This window comes from Triticum aestivum, chromosome 6B, assembly GCF_018294505.1.
Source record: "Triticum aestivum cultivar Chinese Spring chromosome 6B, IWGSC CS RefSeq v2.1, whole genome shotgun sequence".
Taxonomy (NCBI): Eukaryota; Viridiplantae; Streptophyta; class Magnoliopsida; order Poales; family Poaceae; genus Triticum; species Triticum aestivum.
In genome coordinates, this window is record NC_057810.1 from 38,537,741 (window position 1) to 38,547,550 (window position 9,810).

Genomic DNA, 9,810 nt, shown 5'->3' on the forward strand with positions numbered 1-9,810 from the left:
CCCTCCCGATGAATAGGAGCCCGTTTCGAACGTGGCCGGTCGAACACAAGGTCGTTTCCTCCGTTCAGCGGTACGCCAGGCCTTGTTTCCATCGCCTGTTCCGTCCAAGCCGGTTGGCTCCCACACATTCCGTTGCCTCCCGATGAACACGATGCATTCCGGTGCCTCCCGATGAACATGACGCATTCTGTTGCCTCCCCATGAACACGACGCATTCCGTTGCCTCCCCATGAAATCGACGAGATGCAGTTTCTCAGTTCCGGTCCAGCCATGTACGCGAGCCCTGGCTGTACGTATGCGCTTGTAGGCGTTCGAGACACCGCCCGTACGTACGTATGTGGCCATATTTTCTTTCTTGCACACTGGCTGCTGTACGTACGTGTACATGATACATGAGCGCCTCTACTACGACACGTGCGCGCCTCTACATCCACCAGTATGTACGTACATGTTCGCGACCAGAATGACAATGCTACATACGCTTTGACCAGGTGGGTCCCGACTGTCAAGCACTTCCTTGCGTGCGAAGATGTAGCTGGTTGGTCAAAGCAGTCAGGGGGCGAATCATTTTTTTTTGCCCGGACGCACTTCCTTGCGTGCGAAGATGTAGCTGGTGGGTCCCAGCAGTCAGGGGGGAAATGTTTTTTTCACGAAATACGATGGCCCGTCCAGTGGGTCCCCGCTGTCAGGTGCAAGAATAATTATTTTGCACTTAATAAGGAGGCCCTTCCTTGCTGCTGCCGTGGACCCACCTGTCAGGCTCTCCATGTACAGTACTCTTCCGATGGAAGTCGGTCGTTGACCACATTGACCACGCTGCGTCGAGAGCACCACGGCGGTGGACGACGACGAGGCCTAGGAAGGGGATGACGTGCAGCCGGGGAAGACGCGGCAGTGGATGCCCACGCGAAGACGATTACGAGGGTTCACTGGTTCGGCTGTGGTGCGAGGCTGCCGTCACCGCAGAATAACAAAGGGTGTGGGTGAGTAGAGGGATGGCCTGGCCAGCGGTGGGAGTAGTAGGAGGCGGTGAGGCCTCCACGACATCGCAACCGGCCAGGGGAGGCGGGAGCATGTGGCATGACTGGTGCTGCTTTGGGCGGCTGGAGCAAGAAGACCAGAGGTTGAAGAAGCACTACGGCCGTTGGATGGACATCGAATCGTTCATATTGACTAGAGTTGACAAAGGCCTCCGTCCCAGTTAACTTAGTAGGCCCACAAGTCAGCCTCCCACCAAGGTGGGTCCCATCTAGCAGGGGGAGTATTCATTTTTTTGTGCGTAATAAGGAGGCACTTCCGATGGGTCCAATCTGATAGCAGGGGGAACATTTTTTTCGCAAAATATGGTGGCCCGTCCGGTGGGTCCCAACAGTTAGGGGGAAACTTTTTTTTCGCGAAATACTGTGGCCCGTCCGATGGGTCCCAGCAGTCAGGGGGTAAACGTTTTTTTCCGCAAAATACAGGTGGCCCGTCTGGTGGATCCTTGCTGTCAGGTGTAGGAATAATTATTTTCCGCATAGTAAGGAGGCACTTCCTTGCGGCTGCCATGGACCCAGCTGTCAGCCTCTCCACGTATAGTACTCTTCCGATGAAAGTCGGTCGTTGACCACATTGACCACGCCACGCCGAGAGCACCACTGCGGTGGACAACGGAGAGGCCTAGGAAGGGGAAGACGCGGCAGTGGATGCCCATGCGAAGAGGAGTACGAGGGTTCACTGGTTTGGCTGCGCTGCCGTCGCCGCAGAATAACATGGGGTGTGGGTGAGTGGAGTGGAGGGATGGCCTGGACAGCGGTGGGAGTAGTATGGGGACGGTGAGGCCTCCGCGGCACCACACCGGCCATGGGAGGCAGGAGCAGTCGGCACACCGGCACTGCTTTGGGCAGCTGGAGCAAGAAGACCAGAGGTTGAAGAAGCACTACGGCCGTTGGATGGACATCGTACGGTCACTCGAGCTAGAATCGTGCATATTGACTAAGTTGGCAAAGCCCTCCGTCCCCGTCAACTTAGTAGGCCCACTATACTGGGTCCCAGCTAGCAGGGGGAGTATTCATTTTTTTGTGCGTAATAAGGAGGCACTTCCTTGCGTGCGAAGATATAGCTAGTCGGTCCAAGTTGTCAGTAGCGGTAACATTTTTTTTCACGAAATACAGAGGCCCTTTCGGTGGGTCCCAGATGTCAGGTGGAGGAACCATTGTATTGCACGTAATAAGGAGGCATTTCCTTGTGTGCGACTATGGACCCAGCTGTCAGCCTCTCCATGTACAGTCCACTTCAGATGCATGTCGGTAGTTGACCACGTTGACCACGCCACGACGAGAGCACCAGGGCGGTGGACAATGGCGAGGCCTAGGAAGGGAATGACACAAAGCCAGGGAAGACTCGGCAGTTGTTTCCCACGCAGAGGGGAGTACGACTGTACGAGGGTTTACTGGTTCGTCTGCCGTCGCCGGAGAATAACAGAAGGTGTGGGTGAGTAGAGGGATGGCTAGGCTACGGGAAGGAGGGAGCAGGCAGACCTGCCAGCGCTTGTTTGAGCGGCTGGAGCAGGAAGAGCAGAGATTGAAGAAGCACGACGACCGTTGGATGGACATCCAACAATCATTGCTTGTGCGTCAACCTTTTTTTAGGAAAGGCTCAAATCTGTGGAAAACAGCATACATGCCATCTGCCATTATTTCTAATAATTTACAGCCCATTTGCTAATTCTTACTGGTTTTTTTGGATCCCATATTCTTTTTGTTAGCATTACAGCCCATATTGTTGCCACGGTTAAAAAATTATATGAAATTTTGCATATGTCGGTGCGGTCTGAACTGTTTTTAATCCTGAAATTTCGAGTCACATTCAGACTGATTCTAAAAATAATGTATATCATTATAAAATACAATAAATTGTCCACGCATAGAAATCAATGCAATTTAAAATCTCGAAATGAAAATAAGATAGTTGAAACTAATTGCCGGTTTGATGGGTTTTAAAAATGTACAACCCATTTCTCATTACAGATAGCCATTTTCTTGGCCAGTCGAATGAAGCTCTCCTCGTCTTGAAATATTTACAGCCCAACAGGCCTGACAAAGCGACTTACTTGACAAATCAAAAAAAATGGGCTAGCCATTTTCAGAAAAAAAACTACTAGCTGGTCAGTGGTAAACATAAAAGATAAGGCTGTGTAGACAGGCCAGAGTGTCCCGCACAGCCCAGTTGACACCCTGCTTCTCTCTCAAAAACAAATTAGATAAATGCCATTCCAATTATAGCGATTCATAAAAATGCCACTGCAATTTCTAAACTTTGAAAAATGGCACTGCAAATTTTGCAAACTTTGAAAAACGCCACTGCAGTTTGCAAACTTTGAAAAATGCCACTCCAGACTTCGAAAAATGCCACTAGAAATGGCATGAAATGGCATTTTTGAAAGTTCGGAAATTAGAGTGGCATTTCTCAAAACACCAGATTTGGAGTGGCATTTATCAAATTAACCCAAAACAAAAATAACTGGGCGAGCTGCTAGGTCCCTGGTGTCACCTGCTCTTGTGCAATTCTCTTGTTTATTGACTACGTTGACAATGGCAAGGGACCCAGATGTCAGAAATCCATTAGGAGGAGCCATTTTTTTATTGGCTTGAAATAAGGAGGCACTTGCTTGCGTACTGCATGACCTTGGCGGGTCCCTGCTGTCATCCTCTCCACGTACAATCATCTCCTGATTGTGTACGCGTCAACATGGTAGGCCCACAAGTCAGCCTCTAAACCCGTGGAAGACAAATACAACCCATTTAAAAAAAATAACAGCCCATTCCATACGTTTAAACGGAAAGTTCAACATTCAGAGCAAAGTAACAGGTCTGATCCACATATAGAGTACTGAACTTCCACTTTGACAACCATCATAGCCAAGTTAACTATATACTCCCACTAATACTCTAGTAACATACAAGTACTAACTTACTCTTAGCTAACTAGACGATGCCGGCCGCCATCTGCGGTACACACTAAACGCCGGCACCGGCATCCTGTGCCTCACATCGGACTTGCCAGAGCTGCGATAGGGCGCGTTGCTCGCCCGCGTTGGCCCTTTCCATGCCGGCGTGGTCCATCGAAGCTTTGGCTTCTAAGCGGGAAACCCACTTGACGAGCTGGTAGTAAAAATCGGCGGCAAACGCGTGCGTGCCCGACAACCTCCGGGGCTATTTGCCGAGCGCGGGCCTGCACGTAGTCGGCCCAGTTGCGGGCGCTCTACTCGCGACTCAGAGCGTCGGTGCGCTGCTGCTCCATGTCCCACTGGAAGCGCAAATCAGCGATACGCTGCTCCTCCGCCAGGCGGTCGCGCTCCAACAAATCCTGCTCCTTCACCAGGCGGTTGCACTCCAACAAGTCCTCGATCTCCGCATTGCCATCTAAAGACAGATAGGATGCCTCCTCCCTCCATTTGCCTTCCGGTGAAACACCGAACACTACTTCCGGCGGTGACCGCCTCCGGCCTCGCCTACCGCGGACGGGCGTGGACATGGCGGACGTGGCGAGCGACGTCAGGCCGGTGGGGGTTTATGATGATATGGCGAGTTGGGTCATGGTGCCACCGGAGAAGGCCGGGAAATAGTACTTATAGGCGGAAGGTAGCGCGATGGTCATCGGAATTGAATGCATAAGCAAGCATGGCTTAGCGCACCAGCTTGCCGTGGAAAACTAGAGAAGCTAAAATTATGACTGTGCCATCCCGTCCCGTCTGGGTCGCACGCTGGCATGACGGTCAAACAAGTGCACTCGAATCATCTCCCTCCTTGTCAATAATGATTCCACGGATTTAAAAAGCCAGCAACAATTAAAGTGCATCTTTTTTCGCATCAGTTAGATGCCTTAATTACGGCCGACTGCATGCATGCACTCAGAATCGCTCGCAGCCAGTACGCGGAGCAGCATGCAACGAGTCACAGCCGAGGGCACGCATGCAGCCACTTAATTTGCTGGAACTAATTAGGCTTAAATTTCTGCATGCTGTTAATTATTGCCATGCCTTGGTCTTGCTGCTTTGCTCACGGGACTAATAAACCTGGACGGAGAGAGTACCTTGGTTGGTGAGAGGTTTGAATTAAGCCCTGCAAACCGGAAAGGAGGTACTTGTACGTGCGTGATCCGCTATTTATTCGTGTAGGATCAAGTAGCTCGTTTCTTGAATTGAGCACTGCAAACCGGAAAGGAGGTAGTACGTGCATGATCCGCTATTTATTCGTGTAGGATCGGGTAGGTAGGATAGTGTAGCTTGTTAGTTTCTTCAGAGGTAGGATTTTTATTCAAAAAACTGCCACTTCGGATCTTACGTCGCCAATAATACTGCCAGGAGCACATTAATAGGCTAGCTAGTGATCGATCAGTAACTTGTAAACACTGAATGAACAGAAATAAGTAACTGTTAATGCATCTCAATTATTCACAGATCATATACAAATATGTAGCTCCAAAAGCAAAGGTCAGCCACTTCAGAACTTGCATCGCAACTAAAACCAACTAGTACGATTCCCATACATAAGATCAACATGTTAATACATCTAAATGATTCACAGATCATATACAAATATGAAGCTCCAAAAGCAAAGATCTGGAAAAAACATCTATTCTTCCTATTAACATGGATGCTTCTCTTGGCCAACATTCAGTACAGACTGAAAGACAAATTTGTTTGTGAAGTCTACAATTCCTCTTACAAACATAAGTGGTTTCACCAACAGCTGGTACCATGAGAATGAACACACATGATGGAGGAACATCCACTGCAATATGATTTGGTCTTCTCTCGATCACACAGCGAGACTATTTTTGGAATACAAACTTTAACTTAGGCAAAATGACGCCCATCGTATAATCATACCAAAGCAATGAAGCACCTAGTGTTGGCCAATAAATAGTACAGTACTACTTTTCTGCAGTCCATGAAGTGACTATCCAATCTTTCTTTGTCTATTTTCAAATGGCACTGCATGCAATGACTATACTATTCTCTTGTCCAGTTCAACCAAAATTGCGGTCACTTTGTTTGTTTGCCAAATAGCAACGGGCAAACATCTCTGTCTGCACAAATATCAAGATGCTAGTAAACATATACCACACCTTGTATTTTTGGTTTAAACATGTCTCTTCCGCTTAGCATCTGTCATCTTCTCTGCTGGACAATTTGATACAGTTATGTTTTGCCCTGGACAATTTCATACTGAATTGATTTGCTGGTTCAGAGCAGAAATATAGCGCCTATTCTTCATCAGACCAAGGATATCGATGTTCGCAGTGATGGAAGAGCTGAAATCGATACAACCAAAATTGAGCATCCAATCATTGAATCATGTCCTGCACCTCCAATGTAGGTCCACCCTGCAAATAAATTCACATGCAAACCACTAGTGTTACTATCTAATGACAGTACACAAAGAGTAGCAAGGTAGTAGCAAACCATGTACCTTCGTAATGAATAGCTCATAGTGCCACCAATTGGATATAAAGGTTTGGAAGAAAACATGCTCGTAATGTTGAACCAGTTGGACTTTTTGTGCAGTTCCACTAAAATCGAGCATCCCTGTTTGCATAGATATTGAAAGTGTGATTACTATAAAAATGACACTAGTTGAAGCATATACTCACAAATATAAGCATTCCAATTTATTAATGGAAAAGGTAGCAAGACTGTTTCTAACCACCTGTTTGAAGGAATAAATAAGGCAACAGCGGCTGATGTCAGAAAGGCATATATAGTTCTTTTTTAAAGAATGATCGACTCCTGACCTTTCCTCTTCCTTTAAGCTTATTTTGTGCAGTTCAACTAAAATAAAATGCCATCACCGCCTTGACAATTCAGTGACACTGTATAAAAGGAAATGAGTTAACATTACATCATGATGCCAGGTATGTAGTCGACTGGCGTTAGAGACAAACATACAGACCTCCTCCGATAACATAATGAACATTAATTTTAACAAAGCTGTTACTAGCTTTACTGGGATAATTTGAGTGAACTCTACACACTCTGTTCCTTAATATAAGACGTTTTCACGGTTCAATTTAAAGTACCCAAACGTCTAGTATTTAGAAAAACAAGTAGTAGTTTTCTTGAGCACATATCTGGGAAAGCTTGCCACACTTTATTTATGTCCATACGCTAATGCAACACCATTCGAATACTACAAATATACACTAATCCAGTGGCTAGTGCAACAGTAGAGTAGTTAGTTCATTACAGGGTACAGTACAATGGTTTTTGTGAACAGATTTCAATAAACTCTAGCACTGGAAGATTTCTATAAGAATTAACAATACAAAATCTAAAGGTAACAAGTTTCAGCATTGGTATACTAGCTGTGCATGAGCATTAAACCAAATACAAAAGTCTGAAGGTAACTGGCATTATTAACTAATGACAGTATAAAAAAATTGCAAACCATGTACCTCCAAGGTAATCATTTCGAACTCGTGGAGACCTTAAAAATTGCTATCCCAATCTTGATAATCGACCAAACATAAAAACATGATCGAACGAATCAAGAGAACAGCCGGAGGAGGAGGTGCCCACTCTTGACCTTTCCTCTTGTCTTCATAATTTTTTGTGCAGTTTAACCAAAATAAAATGACATCAGCGCCTTGGCATTCTGGTGACACTTTACAAAAAAATTGACTTATCTCATGAAAGTGAGGTATGTAATCTTTAAGCATTAACAGTGCAAAAATCTGAAGGTAGTAACAAGTTTCATTGTTGGTATACTGGTTGTGCAACAACATTAGAATGCCTTACCTGAAAAATCTTTAATACATCCATAATCAATAGCTAACCCTGAAATAATCCAGTGACATTAAATGGCATTTCTTAAATTTATCGGTGGCATTAGACTGAGTGCGGCCTTAGTTAAATGTGGCATCACTTTAGCAATAGCATTGCTTGACTTGACTGCTGGCGTTATACTAACAGCAAAAAAGTGGCAATAAGAGCTTGGGAGGCCAATTCAGACAGTGGGCGCAGCAGTACGATGTGCCTCCACAGACGCATGGCGAGGGAGGTATGGTTACCCAGAGCAATAAATATCTAGGCAGCATATGTGGATGACGTCCCATTTTTGTTCTCTTTGGCCACCTTTTTCCTATGTGAGGACAACAAACCGATCGACCTGGTCATTCTCTATTGCGTTGTCATGCCTTTCTACCCTTCTTCAACCAAGAGACACTAGACTCGTTCCTTAGCTACTGATTTTCCCCTTTTCAACCTAGATGCGGGTTCGATGCCTACTCTCTTGGACAGTACGGTCTCCCTTCCTTTCCTTATTCAACCCAAACATGGATTAGTCTGCATGAAGCAGGGTTTCCTTTAATAGTACAAATTAATGTTTTCGTCTGCGTGACCAGCAGAGCAGAGGATAGCAAATTAGGAAGATGGTGGAGTGCAAAAGATCCACATGCAATGACCTGGCAGATGGGGCAATAGAACAAGGGTATGGTTTGAAAAGAGGTAGCATTAAAAATGCTAGTTATTAACTAGAGGGGGGTGAATAGGCGATTTTTAGCACTTGAAATTGCTAGTTATCGACTAGTGGGGGGTGAATAGGCGATTTTTATGAAAGTCTTCAAAACGTGGAAGTTTCAAAGACAAACAATAGAAATGACCTAATTGATATGCAGCGGAAGATAAACTACAACAAGCAAACCATAGTCAAGAATGCAATAATGTGAAAGTACAAAGACTAATGGCAGCTAACTAGTAAGGATCAGGATGGAAGATAGTATGAAGCCAACCAACTATAGTAGTCAAGCAATGAAGTCAAACAGGTACGACAAATAGGCAGTGACTTCACGAAGACAAACTCTAAGTAAAGGGAGGGAGAGGATAGAACCAGTCACTTGTTGAAGGCACATGATTTGTTGGACCAGTTCCAGTTGCTGTCACAACTGTACGTCTGGTTAGGGAGGCTGAGATTCAACTCACAAGACCGCGTCTTCACCTTATTCCCCTTGAGCTAAGGACACACAGTCCTCGCCCAATCACTCTGGTAAGTCTTAAAGGTAGACTTCCGAACCTTCACAGACTTTGTTCACCGACGATCCACAATGACTCTTGGATGCTCAAGACGCGATGCCTAACCGGCTGGAGGATACACAGTCCTCAAGTGTAATAAGTCTTCAGGTCATGCAGATAGAAAGACTTCAGTGATGCCTAACACTCATTGGCTCTAGGTGTTTGGGCTTTGTCCTCGTAATGATTTCTCTCTCTCAAAGGCTTCGAGGTGGGTTGGTCTCAAACGACAAAAGCCGTGTACTAACTCTGAGCAGCCACCAATTTATGGTGTAGGGGATGGGCTATTTATAGCCACAAGTCAACCCGACGTGATATGTCCGAAATGACCCTGGGTCACTAAGGAACTGACACGTGTTCCAATGGTCAGATTTCAAACACACACGACAACTTTACTTGGGCTACAAGCAAAGCTGGATCATCCAGGTCTGGATAAGATTTGCTCTCATTGTCTTCGCTCGAGGACATAGGATTTGGGTTGAGCATCACTTTAGTCATTCTGACTTTGTTCACTTGGACCCCACTTAACAGTACGGTGGTTCCTATGACTCAACAAAGAAGAAAAGGAAACAACGAAACGACACAGTCTTCACGCTCGATAGTCTTCACTCAATGTCTTCTCATGTCATAGTGTTCAATATGAATATCTTCACATACCACCATTGTCATCAATGTCTTCATACATTTTTAGGGGTCATCTCCGATAGGTAAACCGAATCAAGGAGGGACACTACCTGCATTATCCTGCAATTCTCACAAAC